The sequence below is a fragment of the Hoplias malabaricus genome, chromosome 4 (assembly GCF_029633855.1).
Source record: "Hoplias malabaricus isolate fHopMal1 chromosome 4, fHopMal1.hap1, whole genome shotgun sequence".
In the NCBI taxonomy this organism is placed as follows: Eukaryota; Metazoa; Chordata; class Actinopteri; order Characiformes; family Erythrinidae; genus Hoplias; species Hoplias malabaricus.
In genome coordinates this window covers 19,803,607-19,816,887 of record NC_089803.1, presented here as the reverse complement: position 1 = coordinate 19,816,887, position 13,281 = coordinate 19,803,607, and the positions used below count along the sequence as shown (strand labels likewise).

The 13,281-nt window shown below is 37.0% G+C and overlaps 20 non-coding genes and 2 pseudogenes across 20 annotated transcripts; all 22 read right to left on the bottom strand.

The window, feature by feature from the left end:
• Positions 1-124: 124 nt before the first annotated feature.
• LOC136695952 (U4 spliceosomal RNA) lies at positions 125-265 on the bottom strand. The gene has a single exon (XR_010802530.1). It is a non-coding gene; the product is annotated as a U4 spliceosomal RNA (small nuclear RNA).
• Positions 266-766: 501 nt separating this feature from the next.
• On the bottom strand, positions 767-907 carry LOC136695853 (U4 spliceosomal RNA). The gene has a single exon (XR_010802442.1). It is a non-coding gene; the product is annotated as a U4 spliceosomal RNA (small nuclear RNA).
• Positions 908-1,408: 501 nt separating this feature from the next.
• Positions 1,409-1,549, bottom strand: LOC136695895 (U4 spliceosomal RNA). Its single transcript, XR_010802482.1, has one exon. It is a non-coding gene; the product is annotated as a U4 spliceosomal RNA (small nuclear RNA).
• Positions 1,550-1,938: 389 nt separating this feature from the next.
• Positions 1,939-2,100, bottom strand: LOC136695946 (U4 spliceosomal RNA; annotated as a pseudogene).
• Positions 2,101-2,604: 504 nt separating this feature from the next.
• LOC136695865 (U4 spliceosomal RNA) lies at positions 2,605-2,745 on the bottom strand. Its single transcript, XR_010802453.1, has one exon. It is a non-coding gene; the product is annotated as a U4 spliceosomal RNA (small nuclear RNA).
• A 407-nt stretch (positions 2,746-3,152) lies between these two features.
• On the bottom strand, positions 3,153-3,295 carry LOC136695944 (U4 spliceosomal RNA). Its single transcript, XR_010802523.1, has one exon. It is a non-coding gene; the product is annotated as a U4 spliceosomal RNA (small nuclear RNA).
• A 407-nt stretch (positions 3,296-3,702) lies between these two features.
• Positions 3,703-3,845, bottom strand: LOC136695950 (U4 spliceosomal RNA). The gene has a single exon (XR_010802528.1). It is a non-coding gene; the product is annotated as a U4 spliceosomal RNA (small nuclear RNA).
• A 504-nt stretch (positions 3,846-4,349) lies between these two features.
• LOC136695931 (U4 spliceosomal RNA) lies at positions 4,350-4,490 on the bottom strand. The gene has a single exon (XR_010802514.1). It is a non-coding gene; the product is annotated as a U4 spliceosomal RNA (small nuclear RNA).
• Positions 4,491-4,993: 503 nt separating this feature from the next.
• On the bottom strand, positions 4,994-5,134 carry LOC136695852 (U4 spliceosomal RNA). The gene has a single exon (XR_010802441.1). It is a non-coding gene; the product is annotated as a U4 spliceosomal RNA (small nuclear RNA).
• Positions 5,135-5,635: 501 nt separating this feature from the next.
• On the bottom strand, positions 5,636-5,776 carry LOC136695846 (U4 spliceosomal RNA). The gene has a single exon (XR_010802435.1). It is a non-coding gene; the product is annotated as a U4 spliceosomal RNA (small nuclear RNA).
• Positions 5,777-6,186: 410 nt separating this feature from the next.
• On the bottom strand, positions 6,187-6,327 carry LOC136695921 (U4 spliceosomal RNA). The gene has a single exon (XR_010802504.1). It is a non-coding gene; the product is annotated as a U4 spliceosomal RNA (small nuclear RNA).
• Positions 6,328-6,829: 502 nt separating this feature from the next.
• LOC136695872 (U4 spliceosomal RNA) lies at positions 6,830-6,970 on the bottom strand. Its single transcript, XR_010802460.1, has one exon. It is a non-coding gene; the product is annotated as a U4 spliceosomal RNA (small nuclear RNA).
• A 410-nt stretch (positions 6,971-7,380) lies between these two features.
• Positions 7,381-7,521, bottom strand: LOC136695956 (U4 spliceosomal RNA). Its single transcript, XR_010802534.1, has one exon. It is a non-coding gene; the product is annotated as a U4 spliceosomal RNA (small nuclear RNA).
• A 503-nt stretch (positions 7,522-8,024) lies between these two features.
• On the bottom strand, positions 8,025-8,165 carry LOC136695851 (U4 spliceosomal RNA). The gene has a single exon (XR_010802440.1). It is a non-coding gene; the product is annotated as a U4 spliceosomal RNA (small nuclear RNA).
• Positions 8,166-8,666: 501 nt separating this feature from the next.
• LOC136695845 (U4 spliceosomal RNA) lies at positions 8,667-8,807 on the bottom strand. Its single transcript, XR_010802434.1, has one exon. It is a non-coding gene; the product is annotated as a U4 spliceosomal RNA (small nuclear RNA).
• Positions 8,808-9,196: 389 nt separating this feature from the next.
• LOC136695939 (U4 spliceosomal RNA) lies at positions 9,197-9,358 on the bottom strand (annotated as a pseudogene).
• Positions 9,359-9,861: 503 nt separating this feature from the next.
• LOC136695821 (U4 spliceosomal RNA) lies at positions 9,862-10,002 on the bottom strand. Its single transcript, XR_010802411.1, has one exon. It is a non-coding gene; the product is annotated as a U4 spliceosomal RNA (small nuclear RNA).
• Positions 10,003-10,412: 410 nt separating this feature from the next.
• LOC136695951 (U4 spliceosomal RNA) lies at positions 10,413-10,553 on the bottom strand. Its single transcript, XR_010802529.1, has one exon. It is a non-coding gene; the product is annotated as a U4 spliceosomal RNA (small nuclear RNA).
• A 501-nt stretch (positions 10,554-11,054) lies between these two features.
• LOC136695850 (U4 spliceosomal RNA) lies at positions 11,055-11,195 on the bottom strand. Its single transcript, XR_010802439.1, has one exon. It is a non-coding gene; the product is annotated as a U4 spliceosomal RNA (small nuclear RNA).
• A 501-nt stretch (positions 11,196-11,696) lies between these two features.
• On the bottom strand, positions 11,697-11,837 carry LOC136695894 (U4 spliceosomal RNA). Its single transcript, XR_010802481.1, has one exon. It is a non-coding gene; the product is annotated as a U4 spliceosomal RNA (small nuclear RNA).
• Positions 11,838-12,247: 410 nt separating this feature from the next.
• LOC136695938 (U4 spliceosomal RNA) lies at positions 12,248-12,388 on the bottom strand. Its single transcript, XR_010802520.1, has one exon. It is a non-coding gene; the product is annotated as a U4 spliceosomal RNA (small nuclear RNA).
• A 504-nt stretch (positions 12,389-12,892) lies between these two features.
• Positions 12,893-13,033, bottom strand: LOC136695864 (U4 spliceosomal RNA). The gene has a single exon (XR_010802452.1). It is a non-coding gene; the product is annotated as a U4 spliceosomal RNA (small nuclear RNA).
• Between the last annotated feature and the right edge of the window lie 248 nt (positions 13,034-13,281).

The following is a 13,281-nucleotide window of genomic DNA, read 5'->3' as shown; positions in this document are numbered from 1 at the left end:
TTAGATCTAGTCTCAAGTGGGCAATTATATGTACAAAACTGAATATCAAAACAGTAACAGAAGAAAAAGCAGAAATTTAAGTAAACTACCACAAAATCATTTTTGTTTTACATAAAACTTACACTAAAAAAAAACAATATCAAAAATTGCCAAGGCTAACTATATTTCAAGTCATCCCAGCAGGGTATTGAGTAAAGTTTTCAATCAGCAATAATAGCGTCTCAGATTAACCTCATAGACTACGATATTGCCTCTGCAAAAGAATGCTAGAAATGACCACAAGCACAAAGGCACACATTTTGTCCTGAGAACTTCAGGGATGGTGACCAATTCTGCAGTATATGCAAATGAGATCAACTGGGATTTGGGTCAGATCCCACCTGGTCGAAAATCTGTGCAACAACACATATTACCTTACTTATGACCACTACTCAGATTCACCTCAGAGTATGATTTTGCTACTGCAAAAGACCACTGGAACTGACCCCTAAAATATCAACACAAATGCTGTGGTCACTAAGATTGACATATGTAAATAAGCCGATTTGAGCTTAGATCTAGTCTCAAGTGGGCAATTATATGTACAAAACTGAATATCAAAACAGTAACAGAAGAAAAAGCAGAAATCTAAGTGAACTACCACAAAATCATTTTTGTTTTACATAAAACTTACACTAAAAAAAACAATAAATCATCAGAAACTACCATCAGTTAACACTGCATACAAAACAGACAGCGTAATCTTTTTTTCATAAACAATATCTAGTCTCAAGCGAGACTATCAAAAATTGCCAAGGCTGACTATATTTCAAGTCATCTCAGCAGGGTATTGGGTAAAGTTTTCAATCAGCAATAATCGCGTCTCGGATTAACCTCATAGACTACGATATTGCCTCTGCGAAAGAATGCTAGAAACGACCACAAGCACAAAGGCACACATTTTGTCCTGAGAACTTCAGGGATGGTGACCTATTCTGCAGTATATGGAAATGAGATCAACTGGGATTTGGGTCAGATCCCACCTGGTCGAAAATCTGTGCAACAACACATATTACCTTACTTATGACAACTACTCAGATTCACCTCAGAGTATGATTTTGCTACTGCAAAAGACCACTGGAACTGACCCCTAAAATATCAACACAAATGCTGCGGTCACTAAGATTGACATATGTAAATAAGCCGATTTGAGCTTAGATCTAGTCTCAAGTGGGCAATTATATGTACAAAACTGAATATCAAAACAGGAACAGAAGAAAAAGCAGAAATCTAAGTAAACTACCACAAAATCATTTTTGTTTTACATAAAACTTACACTAAAAAAAACAATAAATCATCAGAAACTACCATCAGTTAACATTGCATACAAAACAGACAGCGTAATCTTTTTTTCATGAACAATATCTAGTCTCAAGCGAGACTATCAAAAATTGCCAAGGCTGACTATATTTCAAGTCATTCCAACAGGGTATTGGGTAAAGTTTTCAATCAGCAATAATCGCGTCTCGGATTAACCTCATAGACTACGATATTGCCTCTGCGAAAGAATGCTAGAAACAACCACAAGCACAAAGGCACACATTTTGTCCTGATAACTTCAGGGATGGTGACCTATTCTGCAGTATATGCAAATGAGATCAACTGGGATTTGGGTCAGATCCCACCTGGTCGAAAATCTGTGCAACAACACATATTACCTTACTTATGACAACTACTCAGATTCACCTCAGAGTATGATTTTGCTACTGCAAAAGACCACTGGAACTGACCCCTAAAATATCAACACAAATGCTGCGGTCACTAAGATTGACATATGTAAATAAGCCGATTTGAGCTTAGATCTAGTCTCAAGTGGGCAATTATATGTACAAAACTGAATATCAAAACAGTAACAGAAGAAAAAGCAGAAATCTAAGTAAACTACCACAAAATCATTTTTGTTTTACATAAAACTTACACTAAAAAAAAACAATATCAAAAATTGCCAAGGCTGACTATATTTCAAGTCATCTCAGCAGGGTATTGGGTAAAGTTTTCAATCGGCAATAATCGCGTCTCAGATTAACCTCATAGACTACGATATTGCCTCTGCAAAAGAATGCTAGAAATGACCACAAGCACAAAGGCACACATTTTGTCCTGAGAACTTCAGGGATGGTGACCAATTCTGCAGTATATGCAAATGAGATCAACTGGGATTTGGGTCAGATCCCACCTGGTCGAAAATCTGTGCAACAACACATTTTACCTTACTTATGACCACTACTCAGATTCACCTCACAGAGTATGATTTTGCTACTGCAAAAGACCACTGGAACTGACCCCTAAAATATCAACACAAATGCTGTGGTCACTAAGATTGACATATGTAAATAAGCCGATTTGAGCTTAGATCTAGTCTCAAGTGGGCAATTATATGTACAAAACTGAATATCAAAACAGTAACAGAAGAAAAAGCAGAAATCTAAGTAAACTACCACAAAATCATTTTTGTTTTACATAAAACTTACACTAAAAAAAAACAATAAATCATCAGAAACTAGCATCAGTTAACACTGCATACAAAACAGACAGCGTAATCTTTTTTTCATAAACAATATCTAGTCTCAAGCGAGACTATCAAAAATTGCCAAGGCTGACTATATTTCAAGTCATCCCAGCAGGGTATTGGGTAAAGCTTTCAATCAGCAATAATCGCGTCTCGGATTAACCTCATAGACTACGATATTGCCTCTGCGAAAGAATGCTAGAAACGACCACAAGCACAAAGGCACACATTTTGTCCTGAGAACTTCAGGGATGGTGACCTGTTCTGCAGTATATGCAAATGAGATCAACTGGGATTTGGGTCAGATCCCACCTGGTCGAAAATCTGTGCAACAACACATATTACCTTACTTATGACAACTACTCAGATTCACCTCAGAGTATGATTTTGCTACTGCAAAAGACCACTGGAACTGACCCCTAAAATATCAACACAAATGCTGCGGTCACTAAGATTGACATATGTAAATAAGCCGATTTGAGCTTAGATCTAGTCTCAAGTGGGCAATTATATGTACAAAACTGAATATCAAAACAGTAACAGAAGAAAAAGCAGAAATCTAAGTAAACTACCACAAAATCATTTTGGTTTTACATAAAACTTACACTAAAAAAAACAATATCAAAAATTGCCAAGGCTGACTATATTTCAAGTCATCTCAGCAGGGTATTGGGTAAAGTTTTCAATCAGCAATAATCGCGTCTCAGATTAACCTCATAGACTACGATATTGCCTCTGCAAAAGAATGCTAGAAACGACCACAAGCACAAAGGCACACATTTTTTCCTGAGAACTTCAGGGATGGTGACCTATTCTGCAGTATATGCAAATGAGATCAACTGGGATTTGGGTCAGATCCCACCTGGTCGAAAATCTGTGCAACAACACATATTACCTTACTTATGACAACTACTCAGATTCACCTCAGAGTATGATTTTGCTACTGCAAAAGACCACTGGAACTGACCCCTAAAATATCAACACAAATGCTGCGGTCACTAAGATCGACATATGTAAATAAGCCGATTTGAGCTTAGATCTAGTCTCAAGTGGGCAATTATATGTACAAAACTGAATATCAAAACAATAACAGAAGAAAAAGCAGAAATCTAAGTAAACTACCACAAAATCATTTTTGTTTTACATAAAACTTACACTAAAAAAAACAATATCAAAAATTGCCAAGGCTGACTATATTTCAAGTCATCCCAGCAGGGTATTGGGTAAAGTTTTCAATCAGCAATAATAGCGTCTCAGATTAACCTCACAGACTACGATATTGCCTCTGCGAAAGAATGCTAGAAACGACCACAAGCACAAAGGCACACATTTTGTCCTGAGAACTTCAGGGATGGTGACCTGTTCTGCAGTATATGCAAATGAGATCAACTGGGATTTGGGTCAGATCCCACCTGGTCGAAAATCTGTGCAACAACACATATTACCTTACTTATGACCACTACTCAGATTCACCTCACAGAGTATGATTTTGCTACTGCAAAAGACCACTGGAACCGACCCCTAAAATATCAACACAAATGCTGCGGTCACTAAGATTGACATATGTAAATAAGCCGATTTGAGCTTAGATCTAGTCTCAAGTGGGCAATTATATGTACAAAACTGAATATCAAAACAGTAACAGAAGAAAAAGCAGAAATCTAAGTGAACTACCACAAAATCATTTTTGTTTTACATAAAACTTACACAAAAAAAAAACAATAAATCATCAGAAACTACCATCAGTTAACACTGCATACAAAAGAGACGGCGTAATCTTTCTTTCATAAACAATATCTAGTCTCAAGCGAGACTATCTAAAATTGCCAAGGGTGACTATATTTCAAGTCATCCCAGCAGGGTATTGGGTAAAGTTTTCAATCAGCAATAATCGCGTCTCAGATTAACCTCATAGACTACGTTATTGCCTCTGCAAAAGAATGCTAGAAATGACCACAAGCACAAAGGCACACATTTTGTCCTGAGAACTTCAGGGATGGTGACCAATTCTGCAGTATATGCAAATGAGATCAACTGGGATTTGGGTCAGATCCCACCTGGTCGAAAATCTGTGCAACAACACATATTACCTTACTTATGACCACTACTCAGATTCACCTCACAGAGTATGATTTTGCAACTGCAAAAGACCACTGGAACTGACCCCTAAAATATCAACACAAATGCTGTGGTCACTAAGATTGACATATGTAAATAAGCCGATTTGAGCTTAGATCTAGTCTCAAGTGGGCAATTATATGTACAAAACTGAATATCAAAACAGTAACAGAAGAAAAAGCAGAAATCTAAGTAAACTACCACAAAATCATTTTTGTTTTACATAAAACTTACACTAAAAAAAACAATAAATCATCAGAAACTACCATCAGTTAACACTGCATACAAAACAGACAGCGTAATCTTTTTTTCATAAACAATATCTAGTCTCAAGCGAGACTATCAAAAATTGCCAAGGCTGACTATATTTCAAGTCATCTCAGCAGGGTATTGGGTAAAGTTTTCAATCAGCAATAATCGCGTCTCGGATTAACCTCATAGACTACGATATTGCCTCTGCGAAAGAATGCTAGAAACGACCACAAGCACAAAGGCACACATTTTGTCCTGAGAACTTCAGGGATGGTGACCTATTCTGCAGTATATGGAAATGAGATCAACTGGGATTTGGGTCAGATCCCACCTGGTCGAAAATCTGTGCAACAACACATATTACCTTACTTATGACAACTACTCAGATTCACCTCAGAGTATGATTTTGCTACTGCAAAAGACCACTGGAACTGACCCCTAAAATATCAACACAAATGCTGCGGTCACTAAGATTGACATATGTAAATAAGCCGATTTGAGCTTAGATCTAGTCTCAAGTGGGCAATTATATGTACAAAACTGAATATCAAAACAGGAACAGAAGAAAAAGCAGAAATCTAAGTAAACTACCACAAAATCATTTTTGTTTTACATAAAACTTACACTAAAAAAAACAATAAATCATCAGAAACTACCATCAGTTTACATTGCATACAAAACAGACAGCGTAATCTTTTTTTCATGAACAATATCTAGTCTCAAGCGAGACTATCAAAAATTGCCAAGGCTGACTATATTTCAAGTCATCCCAGCAGGGTATTGGGTAAAGTTTTCAATCAGCAATAATCGCGTCTCGGATTAACCTCATAGACTACGACATTGCCTCTGCGAAAGAATGCTAGAAACAACCACAAGCACAAAGGCACACATTTTGTCCTGAGAACTTCAGGGATGGTGACCTATTCTGCAGTATATGCAAATGAGATCAACTGGGATTTGGGTCAGATCCCACCTGGTCGAAAATCTGTGCAACAACACATATTACCTTACTTATGACAACTACTCAGATTCACCTCAGAGTATGATTTTGCTACTGCAAAAGACCACTGGAACTGACCCCTAAAATATCAACACAAATGCTGCGGTCACTAAGATTGACATATGTAAATAAGCCGATTTGAGCTTAGATCTAGTCTCAAGTGGGCAATTATATGTACAAAACTGAATATCAAAACAGTAACAGAAGAAAAAGCAGAAATCTAAGTAAACTACCACAAAATCATTTTTGTTTTACATAAAACTTACACTAAAAAAAAACAATATCAAAAATTGCCAAGGCTGACTATATTTCAAGTCATCCCAGCAGGGTATTGGGTAAAGTTTTCAATCAGCAATAATCGCGTCTCAGATTAACCTCATAGACTACGATATTGCCTCTGCAAAAGAATGCTAGAAATGACCACAAGCACAAAGGCACACATTTTGTCCTGAGAACTTCAGGGATGGTGACCAATTCTGCAGTATATGCAAATGAGATCAACTGGGATTTGGGTCAGATCCCACCTGGTCGAAAATCTGTGCAACAACACATTTTACCTTACTTATGACCACTACTCAGATTCACCTCACAGAGTATGATTTTGCTACTGCAAAAGACCACTGGAACTGACCCCTAAAATATCAACACAAATGCTGTGGTCACTAAGATTGACATATGTAAATAAGCCGATTTGAGCTTAGATCTAGTCTCAAGTGGGCAATTATATGTACAAAACTGAATATCAAAACAGTAACAGAAGAAAAAGCAGAAATCTAAGTAAACTACCACAAAATCATTTTTGTTTTACATAAAACTTACACTAAAAAAAACAATAAATCATCAGAAACTAGCATCAGTTAACACTGCATACAAAACAGACAGCGTAATCTTTTTTCATAAACAATATCTAGTCTCAAGCGAGACTATCAAAAATTGCCAAGGCTGACTATATTTCAAGTCATCCCAGCAGAGTATTGGGTAAAGTTTTCAATCAGCAATAATCGCGTCTCGGATTAACCTCATAGACTACGACATTGCCTCTGCGAAAGAATGCTAGAAACGACCACAAGCACAAAGGCACACATTTTGTCCTGAGAACTTCAGGGATGGTGACCTATTCTGCAGTATATGCAAATGAGATCAACTGGGATTTGGGTCAGATCCCACCTGGTCGAAAATCTGTGCAACAACACATATTACCTTACTTATGACAACTACTCAGATTCACCTCAGAGTATGATTTTGCTACTGCAAAAGACCACTGGAACTGACCCCTAAAATATCAACACAAATGCTGCGGTCACTAAGATTGACATATGTAAATAAGCCGATTTGAGCTTAGATCTAGTCTCAAGTGGGCAATTATATGTACAAAACTGAATATCAAAACAGTAACAGAAGAAAAAGCAGAAATTTAAGTAAACTACCACAAAATCATTTTTGTTTTACATAAAACTTACACTAAAAAAAAACAATATCAAAAATTGCCAAGGCTAACTATATTTCAAGTCATCCCAGCAGAGTATTGAGTAAAGTTTTCAATCAGCAATAATAGCGTCTCAGATTAACCTCATAGACTACGATATTGCCTCTGCAAAAGAATGCTAGAAATGACCACAAGCACAAAGGCACACATTTTGTCCTGAGAACTTCAGGGATGGTGACCAATTCTGCAGTATATGCAAATGAGATCAACTGGGATTTGGGTCAGATCCCACCTGGTCGAAAATCTGTGCAACAACACATATTACCTTACTTATGACCACTACTCAGATTCACCTCACAGAGTATGATTTTGCAACTGCAAAAGACCACTGGAACTGACCCCTAAAATATCAACACAAATGCTGTGGTCACTAAGATTGACATATGTAAATAAGCCGATTTGAGCTTAGATCTAGTCTCAAGTGGGCAATTATATGTACAAAACTGAATATCAAAACAGTAACAGAAGAAAAAGCAGAAATCTAAGTAAACTACCACAAAATCATTTTTGTTTTACATAAAATTTACACTAAAAAAAACAATAAATCATCAGAAACTACCATCAGTTAACACTGCATACAAAACAGACAGCGTAATCTTTTTTTCATAAACAATATCTAGTCTCAAGCGAGACTATCAAAAATTGCCAAGGCTGACTATATTTCAAGTCATCTCAGCAGGGTATTGGGTAAAGTTTTCAATCAGCAATAATCGCGTCTCGGATTAACCTCATAGACTACGATATTGCCTCTGCGAAAGAATGCTAGAAACGACCACAAGCACAAAGGCACACATTTTGTCCTGAGAACTTCAGGGATGGTGACCTATTCTGCAGTATATGGAAATGAGATCAACTGGGATTTGGGTCAGATCCCACCTGGTCGAAAATCTGTGCAACAACACATATTACCTTACTTATGACAACTACTCAGATTCACCTCAGAGTATGATTTTGCTACTGCAAAAGACCACTGGAACTGACCCCTAAAATATCAACACAAATGCTGCGGTCACTAAGATTGACATATGTAAATAAGCCGATTTGAGCTTAGATCTAGTCTCAAGTGGGCAATTATATGTACAAAACTGAATATCAAAACAGGAACAGAAGAAAAAGCAGAAATCTAAGTAAACTACCACAAAATCATTTTTGTTTTACATAAAACTTACACTAAAAAAAACAATAAATCATCAGAAACTACCATCAGTTTACATTGCATACAAAACAGACAGCGTAATCTTTTTTTCATGAACAATATCTAGTCTCAAGCGAGACTATCAAAAATTGCCAAGGCTGACTATATTTCAAGTCATCCCAGCAGGGTATTGGGTAAAGTTTTCAATCAGCAATAATCGCGTCTCGGATTAACCTCATAGACTACGACATTGCCTCTGCGAAAGAATGCTAGAAACAACCACAAGCACAAAGGCACACATTTTGTCCTGAGAACTTCAGGGATGGTGACCTATTCTGCAGTATATGCAAATGAGATCAACTGGGATTTGGGTCAGATCCCACCTGGTCGAAAATCTGTGCAACAACACATATTACCTTACTTATGACAACTACTCAGATTCACCTCAGAGTATGATTTTGCTACTGCAAAAGACCACTGGAACTGACCCCTAAAATATCAACACAAATGCTGCGGTCACTAAGATTGACATATGTAAATAAGCCGATTTGAGCTTAGATCTAGTCTCAAGTGGGCAATTATATGTACAAAACTGAATATCAAAACAGTAACAGAAGAAAAAGCAGAAATCTAAGTAAACTACCACAAAATCATTTTTGTTTTACATAAAACTTACGCTAAAAAAAAACAATATCAAAAATTGCCAAGGCTGACTATATTTCAAGTCATCCCAGCAGGGTATTGGGTAAAGTTTTCAATCAGCAATAATCGCGTCTCAGATTAACCTCATAGACTACGATATTGCTTCTGCAAAAGAATGCTAGAAATGACCACAAGCACAAAGGCACACATTTTGTCCTGAGAACTTCAGGGATGGTGACCAATTCTGCAGTATATGCAAATGAGATCAACTGGGATTTGGGTCAGATCCCACCTGGTCGAAAATCTGTGCAACAACACATTTTACCTTACTTATGACCACTACTCAGATTCACCTCACAGAGTATGATTTTGCTACTGCAAAAGACCACTGGAACTGACCCCTAAAATATCAACACAAATGCTGTGGTCACTAAGATTGACATATGTAAATAAGCCGATTTGAGCTTAGATCTAGTCTCAAGTGGGCAATTATATGTACAAAACTGAATATCAAAACAGTAACAGAAGAAAAAGCAGAAATCTAAGTAAACTACCACAAAATCATTTTTGTTTTACATAAAACTTACACTAAAAAAAACAATAAATCATCAGAAACTAGCATCAGTTAACACTGCATACAAAACAGACAGCGTAATCTTTTTTTCATAAACAATATCTAGTCTCAAGCGAGACTATCAAAAATTGCCAAGGCTGACTATATTTCAAGTCATCCCAGCAGAGTATTGGGTAAAGTTTTCAATCAGCAATAATCGCGTCTCGGATTAACCTCATAGACTACGATATTGCCTCTGCGAAAGAATGCTAGAAACGACCACAAGCACAAAGGCACACATTTTGTCCTGAGAACTTCAGGGATGGTGACCTATTCTGCAGTATATGCAAATGAGATCAACTGGGATTTGGGTCAGATCCCACCTGGTCGAAAATCTGTGCAACAACACATATTACCTTACTTATGACAACTACTCAGATTCACCTCAGAGTATGATTTTGCTACTGCAAAAGACCACTGGAACTGACCCCTAAAATATCAACACAAATGCTGCGGTCACTAAGATTGACATATGTAAATAAGCCGATTTGAGCTTAGATCTAGTCTCAAGTGGGCAATTATATGTACAAAACTGAATATCAAAACAGTAACAGAAGAAAAAGCAGAAATTTAAGTAAACTACCACAAAATCATTTTTGTTTTACATAAAACTTACACTAAAAAAAAACAATATCAAAAATTGCCAAGGCTAACTATATTTCAAGTCATCCCAGCAGGGTATTGAGTAAAGTTTTCAATCAGCAATAATAGCGTCTCAGATTAACCTCATAGACTACGATATTGCCTCTGCAAAAGAATGCTAGAAATGACCACAAGCACAAAGGCACACATTTTGTCCTGAGAACTTCAGGGATGGTGACCAATTCTGCAGTATATGCAAATGAGATCAACTGGGATTTGGGTCAGATCCCACCTGGTCGAAAATCTGTGCAACAACACATATTACCTTACTTATGACCACTACTCAGATTCACCTCAGAGTATGATTTTGCTACTGCAAAAGACCACTGGAACTGACCCCTAAAATATCAACACAAATGCTGTGGTCACTAAGATTGACATATGTAAATAAGCCGATTTGAGCTTAGATCTAGTCTCAAGTGGGCAATTATATGTACAAAACTGAATATCAAAACAGTAACAGAAGAAAAAGCAGAAATCTAAGTGAACTACCACAAAATCATTTTTGTTTTACATAAAACTTACACTAAAAAAAACAATAAATCATCAGAAACTACCATCAGTTAACACTGCATACAAAACAGACAGCGTAATCTTTTTTTCATAAACAATATCTAGTCTCAAGCGAGACTATCAAAAATTGCCAAGGCTGACTATATTTCAAGTCATCTCAGCAGGGTATTGGGTAAAGTTTTCAATCAGCAATAATCGCGTCTCGGATTAACCTCATAGACTACGATATTGCCTCTGCGAAAGAATGCTAGAAACGACCACAAGCACAAAGGCACACATTTTGTCCTGAGAACTTCAGGGATGGTGACCTATTCTGCAGTATATGGAAATGAGATCAACTGGGATTTGGGTCAGATCCCACCTGGTCGAAAATCTGTGCAACAACACATATTACCTTACTTATGACAACTACTCAGATTCACCTCAGAGTATGATTTTGCTACTGCAAAAGACCACTGGAACTGACCCCTAAAATATCAACACAAATGCTGCGGTCACTAAGATTGACATATGTAAATAAGCCGATTTGAGCTTAGATCTAGTCTCAAGTGGGCAATTATATGTACAAAACTGAATATCAAAACAGGAACAGAAGAAAAAGCAGAAATCTAAGTAAACTACCACAAAATCATTTTTGTTTTACATAAAACTTACACTAAAAAAAACAATAAATCATCAGAAACTACCATCAGTTAACATTGCATACAAAACAGACAGCGTAATCTTTTTTTCATGAACAATATCTAGTCTCAAGCGAGACTATCAAAAATTGCCAAGGCTGACTATATTTCAAGTCATTCCAACAGGGTATTGGGTAAAGTTTTCAATCAGCAATAATCGCGTCTCGGATTAACCTCATAGACTACGATATTGCCTCTGCGAAAGAATGCTAGAAACAACCACAAGCACAAAGGCACACATTTTGTCCTGATAACTTCAGGGATGGTGACCTATTCTGCAGTATATGCAAATGAGATCAACTGGGATTTGGGTCAGATCCCACCTGGTCGAAAATCTGTGCAACAACACATATTACCTTACTTATGACAACTACTCAGATTCACCTCAGAGTATGATTTTGCTACTGCAAAAGACCACTGGAACTGACCCCTAAAATATCAACACAAATGCTGCGGTCACTAAGATTGACATATGTAAATAAGCCGATTTGAGCTTAGATCTAGTCTCAAGTGGGCAATTATATGTACAAAACTGAATATCAAAACAGTAACAGAAGAAAAAGCAGAAATCTAAGTAAACTACCACAAAATCATTTTTGTTTTACATAAAACTTACACTAAAAAAAAACAATATCAAAAATTGCCAAGGCTGACTATATTTCAAGTCATCTCAGCAGGGTATTGGGTAAAGTTTTCAATCAGCAATAATCGCGTCTCAGATTAACCTCATAGACTACGATATTGCCTCTGCAAAAGAATGCTAGAAATGACCACAAGCACAAAGGCACACATTTTGTCCTGAGAACTTCAGGGATGGTGACCAATTCTGCAGTATATGCAAATGAGATCAACTGGGATTTGGGTCAGATCCCACCTGGTCGAAAATCTGTGCAACAACACATTTTACCTTACTTATGACCACTACTCAGATTCACCTCACAGAGTATGATTTTGCTACTGCAAAAGACCACTGGAACTGACCCCTAAAATATCAACACAAATGCTGTGGTCACTAAGATTGACATATGTAAATAAGCCGATTTGAGCTTAGATCTAGTCTCAAGTGGGCAATTATATGTACAAAACTGAATATCAAAACAGTAACAGAAGAAAAAGCAGAAATCTAAGTAAACTACCACAAAATCATTTTTGTTTTACATAAAACTTACACTAAAAAAAAACCATAAATCATCAGAAACTAGCATCAGTTAACACTGCATACAAAACAGACAGCGTAATCTTTTTTTCATAAACAATATCTAGTCTCAAGCGAGACTATCAAAAATTGCCAAGGCTGACTATATTTCAAGTCATCCCAGCAGGGTATTGGGTAAAGCTTTCAATCAGCAATAATCGCGTCTCGGATTAACCTCATAGACTACGATATTGCCTCTGCGAAAGAATGCTAGAAACAACCACAAGCACAAAGGCACACATTTTGTCCTGAGAACTTCAGGGATGGTGACCTGTTCTGCAGTATATGCAAATGAGATCAACTGGGATTTGGGTCAGATCCCACCTGGTCGAAAATCTGTGCAACAACACATATTACCTTACTTATGACAACTACTCAGATTCACCTCAGAGTATGATTTTGCTACTGCAAAAGACCACTGGAACTGACCCCTAAAATATCAACACAAATGCTGCGG